This window comes from Periplaneta americana, chromosome 5, assembly GCF_040183065.1.
Source record: "Periplaneta americana isolate PAMFEO1 chromosome 5, P.americana_PAMFEO1_priV1, whole genome shotgun sequence".
NCBI lineage: Eukaryota > Metazoa > Arthropoda > Insecta > Blattodea > Blattidae > Periplaneta > Periplaneta americana.
The window spans coordinates 178,594,601-178,616,026 of NC_091121.1; the positions used below are offsets into that span (position 1 = coordinate 178,594,601).

The window sequence follows — 21,426 nt, forward strand, 5'->3', positions numbered from 1 at the left end:
TTGATGCTGGGTTAATTCTTTAGAATTGCGTTACCAAAGGATTTTTCCTTCTGGTAGCGGAATTGTAAAGAAATGTTTACACATATATAAAAATGTAAAGGTATCCCCGTAACATGCCAGGAATGCACTTGGGGATGCATGGAGTAGAGCCCCATGTTTTCCATGACTTCGGCACTGGAATCAGGTGGTGTGGTCGGCATCACGCTCTGACCGCCTTTTACCCCCGGGGAAAGACCCGGTACTCAATTATATATATATGGGTTGTTGTTTTCTAGAGCCAGGCGTTTGACAATAAAATCATTTGACCTCTTGCACTCCAATATTTTTCAAAGATATTATCATGGTCAGCCACTGAAGCACAGGTTTTGAGGTGTTCCGAATCCATTTCTTGGTTTGAGTTGCACATTGGGCAGTTAGGGGGCTGATATATTTCAATTCTAAGCTGGTGTTTGGCCAAACAATCATGGCCTGTTGCCAATTTAAAATGCAGCTACAGACGATTTTCGTGGTAAATCGGGAATTTACTGTGGATTTTGATGCAGAGAGTTCCATTTCATCCCTTGGGATTGTGTTATCAAATGTTGTTTGTTGAAGTCTATGTATGTAGATTTAATAAACCTTTTCACAGATTAATACATAGATTTAGTAACACGTCTGTACGTAGCAGTGCTGCCCTTCTTTGCTAAAGCATCCGCATTCTCGTTTCCCATGATTCCACAATGGGATAGTATCGATTGGAATACAATTCTTTTATTGAGTGATATTAATTGATAGAGCATTTTAGTTATTTCTGCTGTTTGAGATGAAGGTGTGTGTTTAGAGACTACTGATATAATAGCTGCTTTGAAGTCTGTCAGTATAACTGCATTTTTAAATTTATTGATGTGGCATAGAAGATTCCTGAGACTTTCACTTATTGCAGTGATTCTATAAAGTGAGAAGAGACAGCACGTAACATCTGCACCGGCACTTTGTTCTCTGGAGTTCAAGGATCCGTCGGTGTATAAATGAAGCCAGTTTTGTGGACGGTACCTAATATTAATTGTCTCTAAAGACAATTGTTTTAGTATTTCAGTGTTTACTTCTGATTTTAGTATTTCTTCTGTTAAATTTAGATTATATTCTATATTTAATAGAGTTAAAGGATTTGGTTTATTTGTAGGTTTTCTTTTCAATTCGAGATATTGATTTTCTGTTTTAACTATTGAACAATGGATATGAAACTATTTAGAGTTTTAAATCTACAGAGAGGACTGTATGAATACCAATTGTTTGCTGCATATAGCTAAGTTAGGTTCGTCAGTCGTTTAGAAATTCTTGGGACTGAACCAGATATGAATAAATATATTGTTCCTCTTAATTCTTTAGAATTGCGTTACCAAAGTATTTTCTCGTTTGGTAGTGGAATAGTAAAGTTGTGACTTTCCCAAATATTTCTATTTGTTCCAGGAAGCAGCAGAACAGTTAATTCTTTAGTATTGCGTTACCAAAGGATATATATATATATATATATATATATATATATATTTGCATATAGCTAAGTTAGGTTGGTCAGACGTTTTAAAATTCTTGGGACAGTACCAGATTAGAATAAATATATTGTTGCTGGGTTAATTCTTTAGAGTAGCGTTACCAAAGGATTTTCTCCTTTGGTAGCGGAATAGTGAACAAGTGACTTTCCCAAATATTTCTATTTGTTCCAGGAAGCAGCAGAACAGTTAAATCTCTGGTCTTACGTTACCAAAGGATATATATATATATATATATATATATATATATATATATATATATATATATGTGTGTGTATATTTGCATATAGCTAAATTAGGTTGGTCAGACGTTTTAAAATTCTTGGGACAGTACCAGATTAGAATAAATATATTGTTGCTGGGTTAATTCTTTAGGATTGCGTTACCAAAGGATTTTGCATTTTGGTAGCGGAATTGTAAAGAAATGTTACTCATATATAAAAAGGTAAAGGTTTCCCCGTAACATGCCATGAATGCATTTGGGGGGCATAGAGGTGGAGCCCCATGCTTTCCATGACCTCTGCACTAGAATCAGGTGGTGTGGTCGGCATCACGCTCTGACCGCCTTTTACCTCCTGGGAAAGACCCGGTATTCAATTTTATATATATGTGTTGTTGTTTTCTACTGCCAGGCGTTTGACAATAAAATCATTTGACCTCTTGCACTCCAAAATTTTTCAAAGATATTATCATGTTCAGCCACTGAAGCACAGATTTTGAGGTGTTCCGAATCCATTTCTTGGTTTGAGTTGCACAATGGCCAGTTAGGGGGCTGATATATTCCAATTCTAAGCAGGTGTTTGGCCATACAATCATGGCCTGTTGCCAATTTAAAATGCAGCTACAGACGATTTTCGTGGTAAATCGGGAATTAACTGTGGATTTTGATGCAGAGAGTTCCATTTCATCCCTTGGGATTGTGTTATCAAATGTTGTTTGTTGAAGTCTAAGTATGTAGAGTTAATAAACCTTTTGACAGAGTAATACGTAGATTTAGTAACAGGTCTGTACGTAGCAGTGTTGCCCTTCTTTGCCAAAGCATCCGCATTCTCGCTTCCCAGGATTCCACAATGGGATAGTATCCATTGGAATACAATTTTTTTATTGAAAGAAATTAATTGAGAGACCATTTTAGTTATTTCTGGTGTTTGAGATGAAGGTGTGTGTTTAGAGACTATTGAAAGAATAGCTGCTTTGGAGTCTGTCAGTATAACTGCATTTTTTAATTTATTGATGTGGCATAGAAGATTACTGAGACTTTCACTTAATGCAATGATTTCTCCATCCAAACTTGTTGTTCCATACCCAAGAGATCTATAAAGTGAGAAGAGACAGCATGTAACATCTGCATCGGCACTTTGTTCTCTGGAGTTCAAGGATCCTTCGGTGTATAAATGAAGCCAGTTTTGTGGAAGGTACCTAAAATTAATTGTCTCTAAAGGCAATTGTTTTAGTATTTCAGTGTTTACTTCTGAATTTAGTATTTCTTCCGTTAAATTTAGATCATATTCTATATTTAATGGAGTTAAAGGGTTTAGTTTAATTTGTAGGGTTTCTTTTCAATTCGAGATATTGATCTTCTGTTTTAGCTATTGAACAATGGATATGAAAATTTTTTGATTTTTAAATCTACAGAGAGGACTGTATGAATGCCAATTGTTTCCTGCATATAGCTAAGTTAGGTTGGTCTGTCGTTTAGAAATTCTTGAATCAGAACCAAGTATGAATAAATATATTGTTCCTTTGTTAATTCTTTAGAATTGCGTTACCAAAGGATTTTGTCGATTGGTAGCGGAATGGTAAAGAAATGGCTTTCCCCAAAATCGCTAATTGTTCCAAGAAGCAGCAGAACAGTCATATGTGAAAACCGTTTTTTATCTCTATATATATATATATATCTACTTTTTTGCGCATACATAAGTTAGGTTGGTCAGAAGCCTTAAACTTCTTGTAACAGAACCAGATATGAATAAATATATTGTTGCTGGGTTAATTCTTTAGAATTGCGTTACCAAAGGATTTTCTCGCTTGGTAGCGGAATAGTAAAGAAGTGACGTTCCCAAATATTTCTATTTGTTCCAGGAAGCAGCGGATCAGTTAAATCTTTAGTCTTACGTTACCAAAGGATATATATATTTGCATATGGCTAAGTTAGGTTGGTCAGACGTTTTAAAATCCTTGATACTGTACCTCATTAGTACTGCTGCTGGATTAATTCTTTAGAATAGCGTTACCAAAGGATTTTGTCGTTAGGTAGCGGAATAGTGAGGTAGTTACTTTCCCAAATATTTCTATTTGTTCCAGGAAGCAGCAGAACAGTTAATTGTTTAGTCTTGCGTTACCAAAGGATATATATATATATATGTATATTTGCATATAGCTAATTTAGGTTGGTCAGACTTTTTAAAATTCTTGGGACAGTACCAGATTAGAATAAATATATTGATGTTGGGTTAATTCTTTAGAATTGCGTTACCAAAGGATTTTGCCTTCTGGTAGCGGAATTGTAAAGAAATGTTTACACATATATAAAAAGGTAAAGGTATCCCCTAACATGCCGTGAATGCACTTGGGGGGCATGGAGGTAGAGCCCCATGCTTTCCATGACCTCGGCACTAGAATCAGGTGGTGTGGTCGGCATCACGCTCTGACCGCCTTTTACCCCCGGGGAAAGACCCGGTACTCAATTTTATATATATGAGTTGTTGTTTTCTAAAGCCAGGCCTTTGACAATAAAATCATTTGACCTCTTGCACTCCAATATTTTTCAAAGATATTATCATGGTCAGCCACTGAAGCACAGATTTTGAGGTGTTCCGAATCCATTTCTTGGTTTGAGTTGCACATTGGGCAGTTAGGGGACTGATATATTCCAATTCTAATCTGGTGTTTGGCCAAACAATCATGGCCTGTTGCCAATCTAAAGGCAGCTGCAGACGATTTTCGTGGTAAATCGGGAATTAACTGTGGATTATGATGCAGAGAGTTCCATTTGTTCCCTTGAGATTGTGTTATCAAATTTTGTTTGTTGAAGTCTAAGTATGTAGATTTAATAAACCTTTTCACAGAGTAATACGTAGATTTAGTAACAGGTCTGTAAGTAGCAGTGCTGCCCTTCTTTGCTAAAGCATCCGCATTCTCGTTTCCCAGGATTCCACAATGGGATAGTATCGATTGGAATACAATTCTTTTATTGTGTAATATTAATTGAGAGAGCATTTTAGTTATTTCTGGTGTTTGAGATGAAGGTGTGTGTTTAGAGACTATTGATAGAATAGCTGCTTTGGAGTCTGTCAGTATAACTGCATTTTAAAATTTATTGATGTGGCATAGAACATTCCTGAGACTTTCAGTTATTGCAATGATTTCTCCATCAAAACTTGTTGGTCCATACCCAAGAGATCTATAAAGTGAGAAGAGACAGCACGTAACATCTCCACCGTCACTTTGTTCTCTGGAGTTCAAGGAACCTTCGGTGTCTTATGAATGAAGCCAATTTTGTGGAAGGTACCTAATATTAATTGTCTCTAAAGACAATTCTTTTAGTATATCAGTGTTTACTTCTGATTTTAGTATTTCTTCTGTTAAATTTAAATTATATTCTATATTTAATAGAGTTAAAGGGTTTGGTTTAATTTGTAGGTTTTCTTTTCAATTCGAGATATTGATTTTCTTTTTTAACTATTGAACAATGGATATGAAACTTTTTTGAGTTTTAAATCTACATAGAGGACTGTATGAATGCCAATTGTTTCCTGCATATAGCTAAGTTAGGTTGGTCAGTCGTTTAGAAATTCTTGGATCAGAACCAAGTATGAATAAATATATTGTTCCTTTGTTAATTCTTTAGAATTGCGTTACCAAAGGATTTTGTCGATTGGTAGCGGAATGGTAAAGAAATGGCTTTCCCCAATATCGCTAAATGTTCCAAGAAGCAGCAGAACACCCATAAGTGAAACCCGTTTTATATATATATATACTTTTTTTGCGTGTACATAAGTTAGGTTGGTCAGAAGCAGATATGAATAAATATATCGTTGCTGGGTTAATTCTTTAGAATTTCGTTACCAAAGGATTTTCTCGCTTGGTAGCGGAGTAGTAAAGAAGTGACGTTCCCAAATATTTCTATTTGTTCCAGGAAGTAGCGGAACAGTTAAATCTTTAGTCTTACGTTACCAAAGTATATATATATTTGCATATGGCTAAGTTAGGTTGGTCAGACGTTTTAAAATTCTTGGGACTGTACCTCATTAGAAAAAGTTTATTGTTGCTGGATTAATTCTTTAGAATAGCGTTACCAAAGGATTTTGTCGTTTGGTAGCGGAATAGTAAGGAAGTTACTTTCCCAAATAATTCTATCTGTTCCAGGAAGCAGGAGAACAGTTAATTCTTTAGTCTTGCGTTACCAAAGATATATATATATGTATATTTGCATATAGCTAAGTTAGGTTGGTCAGACGTTTTAAAATTCTTGGGACAGTACCAGATTAGAATAAATATATTGATGCTGGATTAATTCTTTAGAATTGCGTTACCAAAGGATTTTGCCTTCTGGTAGCGGAATTGTAAAGAAATGTTTACACATTTATAAAAAGGTAAAGGTATCCCCTAACATGCCCAGAATGCACTTGGGGGGCATGGAGTAGAGCCCCATGCTTTCCATGACCTCGGCACTAGAATCAGGTGGTGTGGTCGGCATCACGCTCTGACCGCCTTTTACCCCCGGGGAAAGACCCGGTACTCAATTTTATATATATGAGTTGTTGTTTTCTAATGCCAGGCGTTTGACAATAAAATCATTTGACCTTTTGCACTCCAATATTTTTCAAAGATATTATCATGGTCAGCCACTGAAGCACAGATTTTGAGGTGTTCCGAATCCATTTCTTGGTTTGAGTTGCACATTGGGCAGTTAGGGGACTGATATATTCCAATTCTATGCATGTGTTTGGCCAAACAATCATGGCCTGTTGCCAATATAAAATGCAGCTACAGACGATTTTCGTGGTAAATCGGGAATTAACTGTGGATTTTGATGCAGAGTGTTCCATTTCATCCCTTGAGATTGTGTTATCAAATGTTGTTTGTTGAAGTCTAAGTATGTAGATTTAATAAACCTTTTCACAGAGTAATACGTAGATTTAGTAACAGGTCTGTACGTAACAGTGCTGCCCTTCTTTGCTAAAGCATCCGCATTCTCGTTTCCCAGGATTCCACAATGGGATAGTATCGATTGGAATACAATTCTTTTATTGTGTGATATTAATTGAGAGAGCATTTTAGTTATTTCTGGTGTTTGAGATGAAGGTGTGTGTTTAGAGACTATTGATAGAATAGCTGCTTTGGAGTCTGTCAGTATAACTGAATTTTAAAATTTATTGATGTGGCATAGAACATTCCTGAGACTTTCAGTTGTTGCAATGATTTCTCCATCAAAACTTGTTGTTCCAAACCCAAGAGATCTATAAAGTGAGAAGAGACAGCACGTAACATCTCCACCGGCACTTTGTTCTCTGGAGTTCAAGGAACCTTCGGTGTCTAATGAATGAAGTCAATTTTGTGGAAGGTACCTAATATTAATTGTCTCTAAAGACAATTCTTTTAGTATTTTAGTGTTTACTTCTGATTTTAGTATTTCTTCTGTTAAATTTAAATTATATTCTATATTTAATAGAGTTAAAGGGTTTGGTTTAATTTGTAGGTTTTCTTTTCAATTCGATTTATTGATTTTCTTTTTTAACTATTGAACAATGGATATGAAACTTTTTTGAGTTTTAAATCTACATAGAGGACTGTATGAATGCCAATTGTTTCCTGCATATAGCTAAGTTAGGTTGGTCAGTCGTTTAGAAATTCTAATGACAGAACCAGATATGAATAAATATATTGTTCCAGGGTTAATTTTTTAGAATTGCGTTACCAAAGGATTTTGTCGATTGGTAGCGGAATAGTAAAGAAATGACTTTCCGCAATATCGCAAATTGTTCCAAGAAGCAACAGAACTGTCATATGTGAAAACCGTTTTATATATATATCTACTTTTTTGCGCATACATAAGTTAGGTTGGTCAGAAGCCTTAAACTTCTTGTAACAGAACCAGATATGAATAAATATATTGTTGCTGGGTTAATTCTTTAGAATTGCGTTACCAAAGGATTTTCTCACTTGGTAGCGGAATAGTAAAGAAGTGACGTTCCCAAATACTTCTATTTGTTCCAGGAAGCAGCGGATCAGTTAAATCTTTAGTCTTACGTTACCAAAGGATATATATATTTGCATATGGCTAAGTTAGGTTGGTCAGACGTTTTAAAATCCTTGATACTGTACCTCATTAGTACTGTTGCTGGATTAATTCTTTAGAATAGCGTTACCAAAGGATTTTGTCGTTTGGTAGCGGAATAGTAAGGTAGTTACTTTCCCAAATATTTCTATTTGTTCCAGGAAGCAGCAGAACAGTTAATTGTTTAGTCTTGCGTTACCAAAGGATATATATATATATATATATATATATATATATATATATATATATATATATGTATATTTGCATATAGCTAATTTAGGTTGGTCAGACGTTTTAAAATTCTTGGGACAGTACCAGATTAGAATAAATATATTGATGTTGGGTTAATTCTTTAGAATTGCGTTACCAAAGGATTTTGCCTTCTGGTAGCGAAATTGTAAAGAAATGTTTACACATATATAAAAAGGTAAAGGTATCCCCTAACATGCCGTGAATGCACTTGGGGGGCATGGAGGTAGAGCCCCATGCTTTCCATGACCTCGGCACTAGAATCAGGTGGTGTGGTCGGCATCACGCTCTGACCGCCTTTTACCCCCGGGGAAAGACCCGGTACTCAATTTTATATATATGAGTTCTTGTTTTCTAAAGCCAGGCCTTTGACAATAAAATCATTTGACCTCTTGCACTCCAATATTTTTCAAAGATATTATCATGGTCAGCCACTGAAGCACAGATTTTGAGGTGTTCCGAATCCATTTCTTGGTTTGAGTTGCACAATGGGCAGTTAGGGGACTGATATATTCCAATTCTAATCTGGTGTTTGGCCAAACAATCATGGCCTGTTGCCAATCTAAAGGCAGCTGCAGACGATTTTCGTGGTAAATCGGGAATTAACTGTGGATTATGATGCAGAGAGTTCCATTTCTTCCCTTGAGATTGTGTTATCAAATTTTGTTTGTTGAAGTCTAAGTATGTAGATTTAATAAACCTTTTCACAGAGTAATACGTAGATTTAGTAACAGGTCTGTAAGTAGCAGTGCTGCCCTTCTTTGCTAAAGCATCCGCATTCTCGTTTCCCAGGATTCCACAATGGGATAGTATCGATTGGAATACAATTCTTTTATTGTGTAATATTAATTGAGAGAGCATTTTAGTTATTTCTGGTGTTTGAGATGAAGGTGTGTGTTTAGAGACTATTGATAGAATAGCTGCTTTGGAGTCTGTCAGTATAACTGCATTTTAAAATTTATTGATGTGGCATAGAACATTCCTGAGACTTTCAGTTATTGCAATGATTTCTCCATCAAAACTTGTTGTTCCATACCCAAGAGATCTATAAAGTGAGAAGAGACAGCACGTAACATCTCCACCGTCACTTTGTTCTCTGGAGTTCAAGGAACCTTCGGTGTCTTATGAATGAAGCCAATTTTGTGGAAGGTACCTAATATTAATTGTCTCTAAAGACAATTCTTTTAGTATTTCAGTGTTTACTTCTGATTTTAGTATTTCTTCTGTTAAATTTAAATTATATTCTATATTTAATAGAGTTAAAGGGTTTGGTTTAATTTGTAGGTTTTCTTTTCAATTCGAGATATTGATTTTCTTTTTTAACTATTGAACAATGGATATGAAACTTTTTTGAGTTTTAAATCTACATAGAGGACTGTATGAATGCCAATTGTTTCCTGCATATAGCTAAGTTAGGTTGGTCAGTCGTTTAGAAATTCTTGGATCAGAACCAAGTATGAATAAATATATTGTTCCTTTGTTAATTCTTTAGAATTGCGTTACCAAAGGATTTTGTCGATTGGTAGCGGAATGGTAAAGAAATGGCTTTCCCCAATATCGCTAAATGTTCCAAGAAGCAGCAGAACAGTCATAAGTGAAACCCGTTTTATATATATATATATATATATATATATACTTTTTTTGCGTGTACATAAGTTAGGTTGGTCAGAAGCAGATATGAATAAATATATCGTTGCTGGGTCAATTCTTTAGAATTTCGTTACCAAAGGATTTTCTCGCTTGGTAGCGGAGTAGTAAAGAAGTGACGTTCCCAAATATTTCTATTTGTTCCAGGAAGTAGCGGAACAGTTAAATCTTTAGTCTTACGTTACCAAAGTATATATATATTTGCATATGGCTAAGTTAGGTTGGTCAGACGTTTTAAAATTCTTGGGACTGTACCTCATTAGAAAAAGTTTATTGTTGCTGGATTAATTCTTTAGAATAGCGTTACCAAAGGATTTTGTCGTTTGGTAGCGGAATAGTAAGGAAGTTACTTTCCCAAATAATTCTATCTGTTCCAGGAAGCAGGAGAACAGTTAATTCTTTAGTCTTGCGTTACCAAAGATATATATATATGTATATTTGCATATAGCTAAGTTAGGTTGGTCAGACGTTTTAAAATTCTTGGGACAGTACCAGATTAGAATAAATATATTGATGCTGGATTAATTCTTTAGAATTGCGTTACCAAAGGATTTTGCCTTCTGGTAGCGGAATTGTAAAGAAATGTTTACACATTTATAAAAAGGTAAAGGTATCCCCTAACATGCCCAGAATGCACTTGGGGGGCATGGAGGTAGAGCCCCATGCTTTCCATGACCTCGGCACTAGAATCAGGTGGTGTGGTCGGCATCACGCTCTGACCGCCTTTTACCCCCGGGGAAAGACCCGGTACTCAATTTTATATATATGAGTTGTTGTTTTCTAATGCCAGGCGTTTGACAATAAAATCATTTGACCTTTTGCACTCCAATATTTTTCAAAGATATTATCATGGTCAGCCACTGAAGCACAGATTTTGAGGTGTTCCGAATCCATTTCTTGGTTTGAGTTGCACATTGGGCAGTTAGGGGACTGATATATTCCAATTCTATGCATGTGTTTGGCCAAACAATCATGGCCTGTTGCCAATATAAAATGCAGCTACAGACGATTTTCGTGGTAAATCGGGAATTAACTGTGGATTTTGATGCAGAGTGTTCCATTTCATCCCTTGAGATTGTGTTATCAAATGTTGTTTGTTGAAGTCTAAGTATGTAGATTTAATAAACCTTTTCACAGAGTAATACGTAGATTTAGTAACAGGTCTGTACGTAACAGTGCTGCCCTTCTTTGCTAAAGCATCCGCATTCTCGTTTCCCAGGATTCCACAATGGGATAGTATCGATTGGAATACAATTCTTTTATTGTGTGATATTAATTGAGAGAGCATTTTAGTTATTTCTGGTGTTTGAGATGAAGGTGTGTGTTTAGAGACTATTGATAGAATAGCTGCTTTGGAGTCTGTCAGTATAACTGAATTTTAAAATTTATTGATGTGGCATAGAACATTCCTGAGACTTTCAGTTGTTGCAATGATTTCTCCATCAAAACTTGTTGTTCCAAACCCAAGAGATCTATAAAGTGAGAAGAGACAGCACGTAACATCTCCACCGGCACTTTGTTCTCTGGAGTTCAAGGAACCTTCGGTGTCTAATGAATGAAGTCAATTTTGTGGAAGGTACCTAATATTAATTGTCTCTAAAGACAATTCTTTTAGTATTTTAGTGTTTACTTCTGATTTTAGTATTTCTTCTGTTAAATTTAAATTATATTCTATATTTAATAGAGTTAAAGGGTTTGGTTTAATTTGTAGGTTTTCTTTTCAATTCGATTTATTGATTTTCTTTTTTAACTATTGAACAATGGATATGAAACTTTTTTGAGTTTTAAATCTACATAGAGGACTGTATGAATGCCAATTGTTTCCTGCATATAGCTAAGTTAGGTTGGTCAGTCGTTTAGAAATTCTAATGACAGAACCAGATATGAACAAATATGTTGTTCCAGGGTTAATTTTTTAGAATTGCGTTACCAAAGGATTTTGTCGATTGGTAGCGGAATAGTAAAGAAATGACTTTCCGCAATATCGCAAATTGTTCCAAGAAGGAACAGAACTGTCATATGTGAAAACCGTTTTATATATATATATATATATATATCTACTTTTTTGCGCATACATAAGTTAGGTTGGTCAGAAGCCTTAAACTTCTTGTAACAGAACCAGATATGAGTAAATATATTGTTGCTGGGTTAATTCTTTAGAATTGCGTTACCAAAGGATTTTCTCGCTTTGTAGCGGAATAGTAAAGAAGTGACGTTCCCAAATACTTCTATTTGTTCCAGGAAGCAGCGGATCAGTTAAATCTTTAGTCTTACGTTACCAAAGGATATATATATTTGCATATGGCTAAGTTAGGTTGGTCAGACGTTTTAAAATCCTTGATACTGTACCTCAGTACTGTTGCTGGATTAATTCTTTAGAATAGCGTTACCAAAGGATTTTGTCGTTTGGTAGCGGAATAGTAAGGTAGTTACTTTCCCAAATATTTCTATTTGTTCCAGGAAGCAGCAGAACAGTTAATTGTTTAGTCTTGCGTTACCAAAGGATATATATATATATATGTATATTTGCATATAGCTAATTTAGGTTGGTCAGACGTTTTAAAATTCTTGGGACAGTACCAGATTAGAATAAATATATTGATGCTGGGTTAATTCTTTAGAATTGCGTTACCAAAGGATTTTGCCTTCTGGTAGCGGAATTGTAAAGAAATGTTTACACATATATAAAAAGGTAAAGGTATCCCCTAACATGCCAGGAATGCACTTGGGGGGCATGGAGGTAGAGCCCCATGCTTTCCATGACCTCGGCACTAGAATCAGGTGGTGTGGTCGGCATCACGCTCTGACCGCCTTTTACCCCCGGGGAAAAGACCCGGTACTCAATTTTATATATATGAGTTGTTGTTTTCTTATGCCAGGCGTTTGACAAGAAAATCATTTGACCTCTTGCACTCCAATATTTTTCAAAGATATTATCATGGTCAGCCACTGAAGCACACATTTTGAGGTGTTCCGAATCCATTTCTGGGTTTGAGTTGCACATTGGGCAGTTAGGGGACTGATATATTCCAATTCTAATCTGGTGTTTGGCCAAACAATCATGGCCTGTTGCCAATTTAAAATGCAGCTGCAGACGATTTTCGTGATAAATCGGGAATTAACTGTGGATTTTGATGGAGAGAGTTCCATTTTTTCCCTTGAGATTGTGTTATCAAATGTTGTTTGTTGAAGTCTAAGTATGTAGATTTAATAAACCTTTTCACAGAGTAATACGTAGATTTAGTAACAGGTCTGTACATAGCAGTGCTGCCCTTCTTTGCTAAAGCATCCGCATTCTCGTTTCCCAGGATTCCACAATGGGATAGTATCGATTGGAATACAATTCTTTTATTGAGTGATATTAATTGATAGAGCATTTTAGTTATTTCTGCTGTTTGAGATGAAGGTGTGTGTTTAGAGACTACTGATATAATAGCTGCTTTGAAGTCTGTCAGTATAACTGCATTTTTAAATTTATTGATGTGGCATAGAAGATTCCTGAGACTTTCACTTATTGCAGTGATTCTATAAAGTGAGAAGAGACAGCACGTAACATCTGCACCGGCACTTTGTTCTCTGGAGTTCAAGGATCCGTCGGTGTATAAATGAAGCCAGTTTTGTGGACGGTACCTAATATTAATTGTCTCTAAAGACAATTGTTTTAGTATTTCAGTGTTTACTTCTGATTTTAGTATTTCTTCTTTTAAATTTAGATTATATTCTATATTTAATAGAGTTAAAGGGTTTGGTTTAATTTGTAGGTTTTCTTTTCAATTCGATTTATTGATTTTCTTTTTTAACTATTGAACAATGGATATGAAACTTTTTTGAGATTTAAATCTACATAGAGGACTGTATGAATGCCAATTGTTTCCTGCATATAGCTAAGTTAGGTTGGTCAGTCGTTTAGAAATTCTAATGACAGAACCAGATATGAAAAAATATGTTGTTCCAGGGTTAATTTTTTAGAATTGCGTTACCAAAGGATTTTGTCGATTGGTAGCGGAATAGTAAAGAAATGACTTTCCGCAATATCGCAAATTGTTCCAAGAAGCAACAGAACTGTCATATGTGAAAACCGTTTTATATATATATATATATATATACTTTTTTGCGCATACATAAGTTAGGTTGGTCAGAAGCCTTAAACTTCTTGTAACAGAACCAGATATGAGTAAATATATTGTTGCTGGGTTAATTCTTTAGAATTGCGTTACCAAAGGATTTTCTCGCTTTGTAGCGGAATAGTAAAGAAGTGACGTTCCCAAATACTTCTATTTGTTCCAGGAAGCAGCGGATCAGTTAAATCTTTAGTCTTACGTTACCAAAGGATATATATATTTGCATATGGCTAAGTTAGGTTGGTCAGACGTTTTAAAATCCTTGATACTGTACCTCAGTACTGTTGCTGGATTAATTCTTTAGAATAGCGTTACCAAAGGATTTTGTCGTTTGGTAGCGGAATAGTAAGGTAGTTACTTTCCCAAATATTTCTATTTGTTCCAGGAAGCAGCAGAACAGTTAATTGTTTAGTCTTGCGTTACCAAAGGATATGTATATATATGTATATTTGCATATAGCTAATTTAGGTTGGTCAGACGTTTTAAAATTCTTGGGACAGTACCAGATTAGAATAAATATATTGATGCTGGGTTAATTCTTTAGAATTGCGTTACCAAAGGATTTTGCCTTCTGGTAGCGGAATTATAAAGAAATGTTTACACATATATAAAAAGGTAAAGGTATCCCCTAACATGCCAGGAATGCACTTGGGGGGCATGGAGGTAGAGCCCCATGCTTTCCATGACTTCGGCACTAGAATCAGGTGGTGTGGTCGGCATCACGCTCTGACCGCCTTTTACCCCCGGGGAAAAGACCCGGTACTCAATTTTATATATATGAGTTGTTGTTTTCTTATGCCAGGCGTTTGACAAGAAAATCATTTGACCTCTTGCACTCCAATATTTTTCAAAGATATTATCATGGTCAGCCACTGAAGCACAGATTTTGAGGTGTTCCGAATCCATTTCTGGGTTTGAGTTGCACATTGGGCACTTAGGGGACTGATATATTCCAATTCTAATCTGGTGTTTGGCCAAACAATCATGGCCTGTTGCCAATTTAAAATGCAGCTGCAGACGATTTTCGTGATAAATCGGGAATTAACTGTGGATTTTGATGGAGAGAGTTCCATTTTTTCCCTTGAGATTGTGTTATCAAATGTTGTTTGTTGAAGTCTAAGTATGTAGATTTAATAAATTTTTTCACAGAGTAATACGTAGATTTAGTAACAGGTCTGTACATAGCAGTGCTGCCCTTCTTTGCTAAAGCATCCGCATTCTCGTTTCCCAGGATTCCACAATGGGATAGTATCGATTGGAATACAATTCTTTTATTGTGTAATATTAATTGAGAGAGCATTTTAGTTATTTCTGGTGTTTGAGATGAAGGTGTGTGTTTAGAGACTATTGATAGAATAGCTGCTTTGGAGTCTGTCAGTATAACTGCATTTTAAAATTTATTGATGTGGCATAGAACATTCCTGAGACTTTCAGTTATTGCAATGATTTCTCCATCAAAACTTGTTGTTCCATACCCAAGAGATCTATAAAGTGAGAAGAGACAGCACGTAACATCTCCACCGTCACTTTGTTCTCTGGAGTTCAAGGAACCTTCGGTGTCTTATGAATGAAGCCAATTTTGTGGAAGGTACCTAATATTAATTGTCTCTAAAGACAATTGTTTTAGTATTTCAGTGTTTACTTCTGATTTTAGTATTTCTTCTGTTAAATTTAAATTATATTCTATATTTAATAGAGTTAAAGGGTTTGGTTTAATTTGTAGGTTTTCTTTTCAATTCGAGATATTGATTTTCTTTTTTAACTATTGAACAATGGATATGAAACTTTTTTGAGTTTTAAATCTACATAGAGGACTGTATGAATGCCAATTGTTTCCTGCATATAGCTAAGTTAGGTTGGTCAGTCGGTTAGAAATTCTAATGACAGAACCAGATATGAATAAATATATTGTTCCTGGGTTAATTTTTTAGAATTGCGTTACCAAAGGATTTTTTCGATTGGTAGCGGAATAGTAAAGAAACGAGTTTGCCCAATGTCGCTAATTGTTCCAAGAGGCAGCAGAACAGTCATATGTGAAAAACGTGTTATATATATCCTTTTTTTGCGTATACATAAGTTAGGTTGGTCAGACGTTTTAAAATTCTTGGGACAGTACCAGATTAGAATAAATATATTGTTGCTGGATTAATTCTTTAGAATAGCGTTACCAAAGGATTTTGTCGTTTGGTAGCGGAATAGTAAGGAAGTTACTTTCCCAAATATTTCTATTTGTTCCAGGAAGCAGCAGAACAGTTAATTCTTTAGTCTTGCGTTACCAAAGGATATATATATATATATATATATATGTATATTTGCATATAGCTAAGTTAGGTTGGTCAGACGTTTTAAAATTCTTGGGACAGTACCAGATTAGAATAAATATATTGATGCTGGGTTAATTCTTTAGAATTGCGTTACCAAAGGATTTTGCCTTCTGGTAGCGGAATTGTAAAGAAATGTTTACACATATATAAAAAGGTAAAGGTATCCCCTAACATGCCAGGAATGCACTTGGGGGGCATGGAGGTAGAGCCCCATGCTTTCCATGACCTCGGCACTAGAATCAGGTGGTGTGGTCGGCATCACGCTCTGACCGCCTTTTACCCCCGTGGAAAAGACCCGGTACTCAATTTTATATATATGAGTTGTTGTTTTCTAATGCCAGGCGTTTGACAAGAAAATCATTTGACCTCTTGCACTCCAATATTTTTCAAAGATATTATCATGGTCAGCCACTGAAGCACACATTTTGAGGTGTTCCGAATCCATTTCTGGGTTTGAGTTGCACATTGGGCAGTTAGGGGACTGATATATTCCAATTCTAATCTGGTGTTTGGCCAAACAATCATGGCCTGTTGCCAATTTAAAATGCAGCTGCAGACGATTTTCGTGATAAATCGGGAATTAACTGTGGATTTTGATGGAGAGAGTTCCATTTTTTCCCTTGAGATTGTGTTATCAAATGTTGTTTGTTGAAGTCTAAGTATGTAGATTTAATAAACCTTTTCACAGAGTAATACGTAGATTTAGTAACAGGTCTGTACATAGCAGTGCTGCCCTTCTTTGCTAAAGCATCCGCATTCTCGTTTCCCAGGATTCCACAATGGGATAGTATCGATTGGAATACAATTCTTTTATTGAGTGATATTAACTGATAGAGCATTTTAGTTATTTCTGCTGTTTGAGATGAAGGTGTGTGTTTAGAGACTACTGATATAATAGCTGCTTTGAAGTCTGTCAGTATAACTGCATTTTTAAATTTATTGATGTGGCATAGAAGATTCCTGAGACTTTCACTTATTGCAGTGATTCTATAAAGTGAGAAGAGACAGCACGTAACATCTGCACCGGCACTTTGTTCTCTGGAGTTCAAGGATCCGTCGGTGTATAAATGAAGCCAGTTTTGTGGACGGTACCTAATATTAATTGTCTCTAAAGACAATTGTTTTAGTATTTCAGTGTTTACTTCTGATTTTAGTATTTCTTCTTTTAAATTTAGATTATATTCTATATTTAATAGAGTTAAAGGGTTTGGTTTATTTGTAGGTTTTCTTTTCAATTCGAGATATTGATTTTCTTTTTTAACTATTGAACAATGGATATGAAACTATTTTGAGTTTTAACTCTACAGAGAGGACTGTATGAATACCAATTGTTTGCTGCATATAGCTAAGTTAGGTTCGTCAGTCGTTTAGAAATTCTTGGGACTGAACCAGATATGAATAAATATATTGTTCCTCTTAATTCTTTAGAATTGCGTTAGCAAAGTATTTTCTCGTTTGGTAGCGGAATAGTAAAGTTGTGACTTTTCCAAATATTTCTATTTGTTCCAGGAAGCAGCAGAACAGTTAATTCTTTAGTATTGCGTTACCAAAGGATATATATATATATATATATATATATATATATTTGCATATATATTTGCATATAGCTAAGTTAGGTTGGTCAGACGTTTTAAAATTCTTGGGACAGTACCAGGTTAGAATAAATATATTGTTGCTGGGTTAATTCTTTAGAGTAGCGTTACCAAAGGATTTTCTTCTTTGGTAGCGGAATAGTGAACAAGTGACTTTCCCAAATATTTCTATTTGTTCCAGGAAGCAGCAGAACAGTTAAATCTCTGGTCTTACGTTACCAAAGGATATATATATATATATATATATATATATGTGTGTGTGTGTGTGTGTGTGTGTATTTGCATATAGCTAAATTAGGTTGGTCAGACGTTTTAAAATTCTTGGGACAGTACCAGATTAGAATAAATATATTGTTGCTGGGTTAATTCTTTAGGATTGCGTTACCAAAGGATTTTGCATTTTGGTAGCGGAATTGTAAAGAAATGTTACTCATATATGAAAAGGTAAAGGTTTCCCCGTAACATGCCATGAATGCATTTGGCGGGCATAGAGGTGGAGCCCCATGCTTTCCATGACCTCGGCACTAGAATCAGGTGGTGTGGTCGGCATCACGCTCTGACCGCCTTTTACCTCCTGGGAAAGACCCGGTATTCAATTTTATATATTTGTGTTGTTGTTTTCTACTGCCAGGCGTTTGGCAATAGAATCATTTGACCTCTTGCACTCCAAAATTTTTCAAAGATATTATCATGTTCAGCCACTGAAGCACAGATTATGAGGTGTTCCGAATCCATTTCTTGGTTTGAGTTGCACAATGGCCAGTTAGGGGGCTGATATATTCCAATTCTAAGCAGGTGTTTGGCCATACAATCATGGCCTGTTGCCAATTTAAAATGCAGATACAGACGATTTTCGTGGTAAATCGGGAATTAACTGTGGATTTTGATCCAGAGAGTTCCATTTCATCCCTTTGGATTGTGTTATCTAATGTTGTTTGTTGAAGTCTAAGTATGTAGAGTTAATAAACCTTTTCACAGAGTAATACGTAGATTTAGTAACAGGTCTGTACGTAGCAGTGTTGCCCTTCTTTGCTAAAGCATCCGCATTCTCGTTTCCCAGGATTCCACAATGGGATAGTATCCATTGGAATACAATTCTTTTATTGAAAGAAATTAATTGAGAGACCATTTTAGTTATTTCTGGTGTTTGAGATGAAGGTGTGTGTTTAGAGACTATTGAAAGAATAGCTGCTTTGGGATCTGTCAGTATAACTGCATTTTTAAATTTATTGATGTGGCATAGAAGATTACTGAGACTTTCACTTAATGCAATGATTTCTCCATCCAAACTTGTTGTTCCATACCCAAGAGATCTATAAAGTGAGAAGAGACAGCATGTAACATCTGCATCGGCACTTTGTTCGCTGGAGTTCAAGGATCCTTCGGTGTATAAATGAAGCCAGTTTTGTGGAAGGTACCTAAAATTAATTGTCTCTAAAGGCAATTGTTTTAGTATTTCAGTGTTTACTTCTGAATTTAGTATTTCTTCCGTTAAATTTAGATCATATTCTATATTTAATGGAGTTAAAGGGTTTAGTTTAATTTGTAGGGTTTCTTTTCAATTCGAGATATGGATTTTCTGTTTTAGCTATTGAACAATGGATATGAATATTCTTTGATTTTTAAATCTACAGAGAGGACTGTATGAATGCCAATTGTTTCCTGCATATAGCTAAGTTAGGTTGGTCAGTCGTTTAGAAATTCTTGAATCAGAACCAAATATGAATAAATATATTGTTCCTTTGTTAATTCTTTATAATTGCGTTACCAAAGGATTTTGTCGATTGGTAGCGGAATGGTAAAGAAATGGCTTTCCCCAATATCGCTAAATGTTCCAAGAAGCAGCAGAACAGTCATATGTGAAAACCGTTTTATATATATATATATATATATATATATATATATATATATATATATATATACTTTTTTGCGTATACATAAGTTAGGTTGGTCAGAAGCCTTAAACTTCTTGGGACAGAACCAGATAAGAATAAATATATTGTTGCTGGGTTAATTCTTTAGAATTGCGTTACCAAAGGATTTTCTCGCTTGGTAGCGGAGTAGTAAAGAAGTGACGTTCCCAAATATTTCTATTTGTTCCAGGAAGCAGCGGAACAGTTAAATCTTTAGTCTTACGTTACCAAAGGATATATATATTTGCATATGGCTAAGTTAGGTTGGTCAGACGTTTTAAAATTCTTGGGACTGTACCTCATTAGAACAAGTATATTGTTGCTGGATTAATTCTTTAGAATAGCGTTACCAAAGGATTTTGTCGTTTGGTAGCGGAATAGTAAGGAAGTTACTTTCCCAAATATTTCTATTTGTTCCAGGAAGCAGCAGAACAGTTAATTCTTTACTCTTGCGTTACCAAAGGATATATATATATATATATATATATATATATATATATATATATATATGTATATTTGCATATAGCTAAGTTAGGTTGGTAAGACGTTTTAAAATTCTTGGGACAGTACCAGATTAGAATAAATATATTGATGCTGGGTTAATTCTTTAGAATTGCGTTACCAAAGGATTTTGCCTTCTGGTAGCGGAATTGTAAAGAAATGTTTACACATATATAAAAAGGTAAAGGTATCCCCTAACATGCCAGGAATGCACTTGGGGGGCATGGAGGTAGAGCCCCATGCTTTCCATGACCTCGGCACTAGAATCAGGTGGTGTGGTCGGCATCACGCTCTGACCGCCTTTTACCCCCGGGGAAAAGACCCGGTACTCAATTTTTTGTGTGTGTGTGTGTGTGTGTGTGTGCGTGCGTGCGTGCGTGCGTGCGTGCGTGTTTTTTTTTTTTTTTTTTTTTGTTGTTTTCTAATGCCAGGCGTTTTACAATAAAATCATTTGTCCTCTTGCACTCCAATATTTTTCAAAGATATTATCATGGTCAACCACTGAAGCACAGATTTTGAGGTGTTCCGAATCCATTTCTTGGTTTGAGTTGTACAATGGGCAGTTATGGGGCTGATATCACTTTTGTTGACGTCGTACAAATTTTGTCCAATATTCTTTTGAGAAGATTAACTCCATATGTAAATGAAATTATTGGGGATCATCAGTGTGGTTTTAGATGTAATAGATCAACTATTTTTTTATGCGACAGATAATGGAGAAAAAATGGGAGTATAAGGGTACAGTGCATCAGTTATAAATAGATTTCAAAAAGGTATATTACTGGGTTAAGAGAGAAGTTTTATATGATATTCTTATTGAATTTGTTATTCCCAAGAAACTAGTTCGATTAATTAAAATGTGTCTCAGTGAAACGTACAGCAAAGTCCGTATAGGTCAGTTTCTGTCAGATGCTTTTCGAATTCACTGTGGGCTAGAGCAACAAGATGCACTATCACCTTTACTTTTTAACTTCGCTTTAGAATATGCCATTAGGAAAGTTCGGGATAACAGAGAGGGTTCGGAATTGAACGGTTTACATCAGCTGCTTGTCTATACGGATGACGTGAATATGTTTTGAGAAAATCCACAAACGATTAGAGCAAATACGGGAATTTTACTTGTAGCAAGTAAATAGGTTTGGAAGTAAATCCCTAAATAAGGTATATGATTGTCTCATGACGAGAATATTGTAGGAAATGGAAATATAAAAATTGGAAATTTATCCCTTGAAGAGGTGGAGAAGTTTAAATACCTGGGGGCAACAGTAAC

At 35.4% G+C, this 21,426-nt stretch overlaps 1 protein-coding gene across 1 annotated transcript in view; it reads left to right on the forward strand.

Moving 5' to 3' along the window:
- Nucleotides 1-21,426, forward strand: part of LOC138700305 (zinc finger protein 235-like) — a 50,187-nt gene that overhangs the window by 21,779 nt on the left and 6,982 nt on the right. The window lies entirely within an intron of this gene.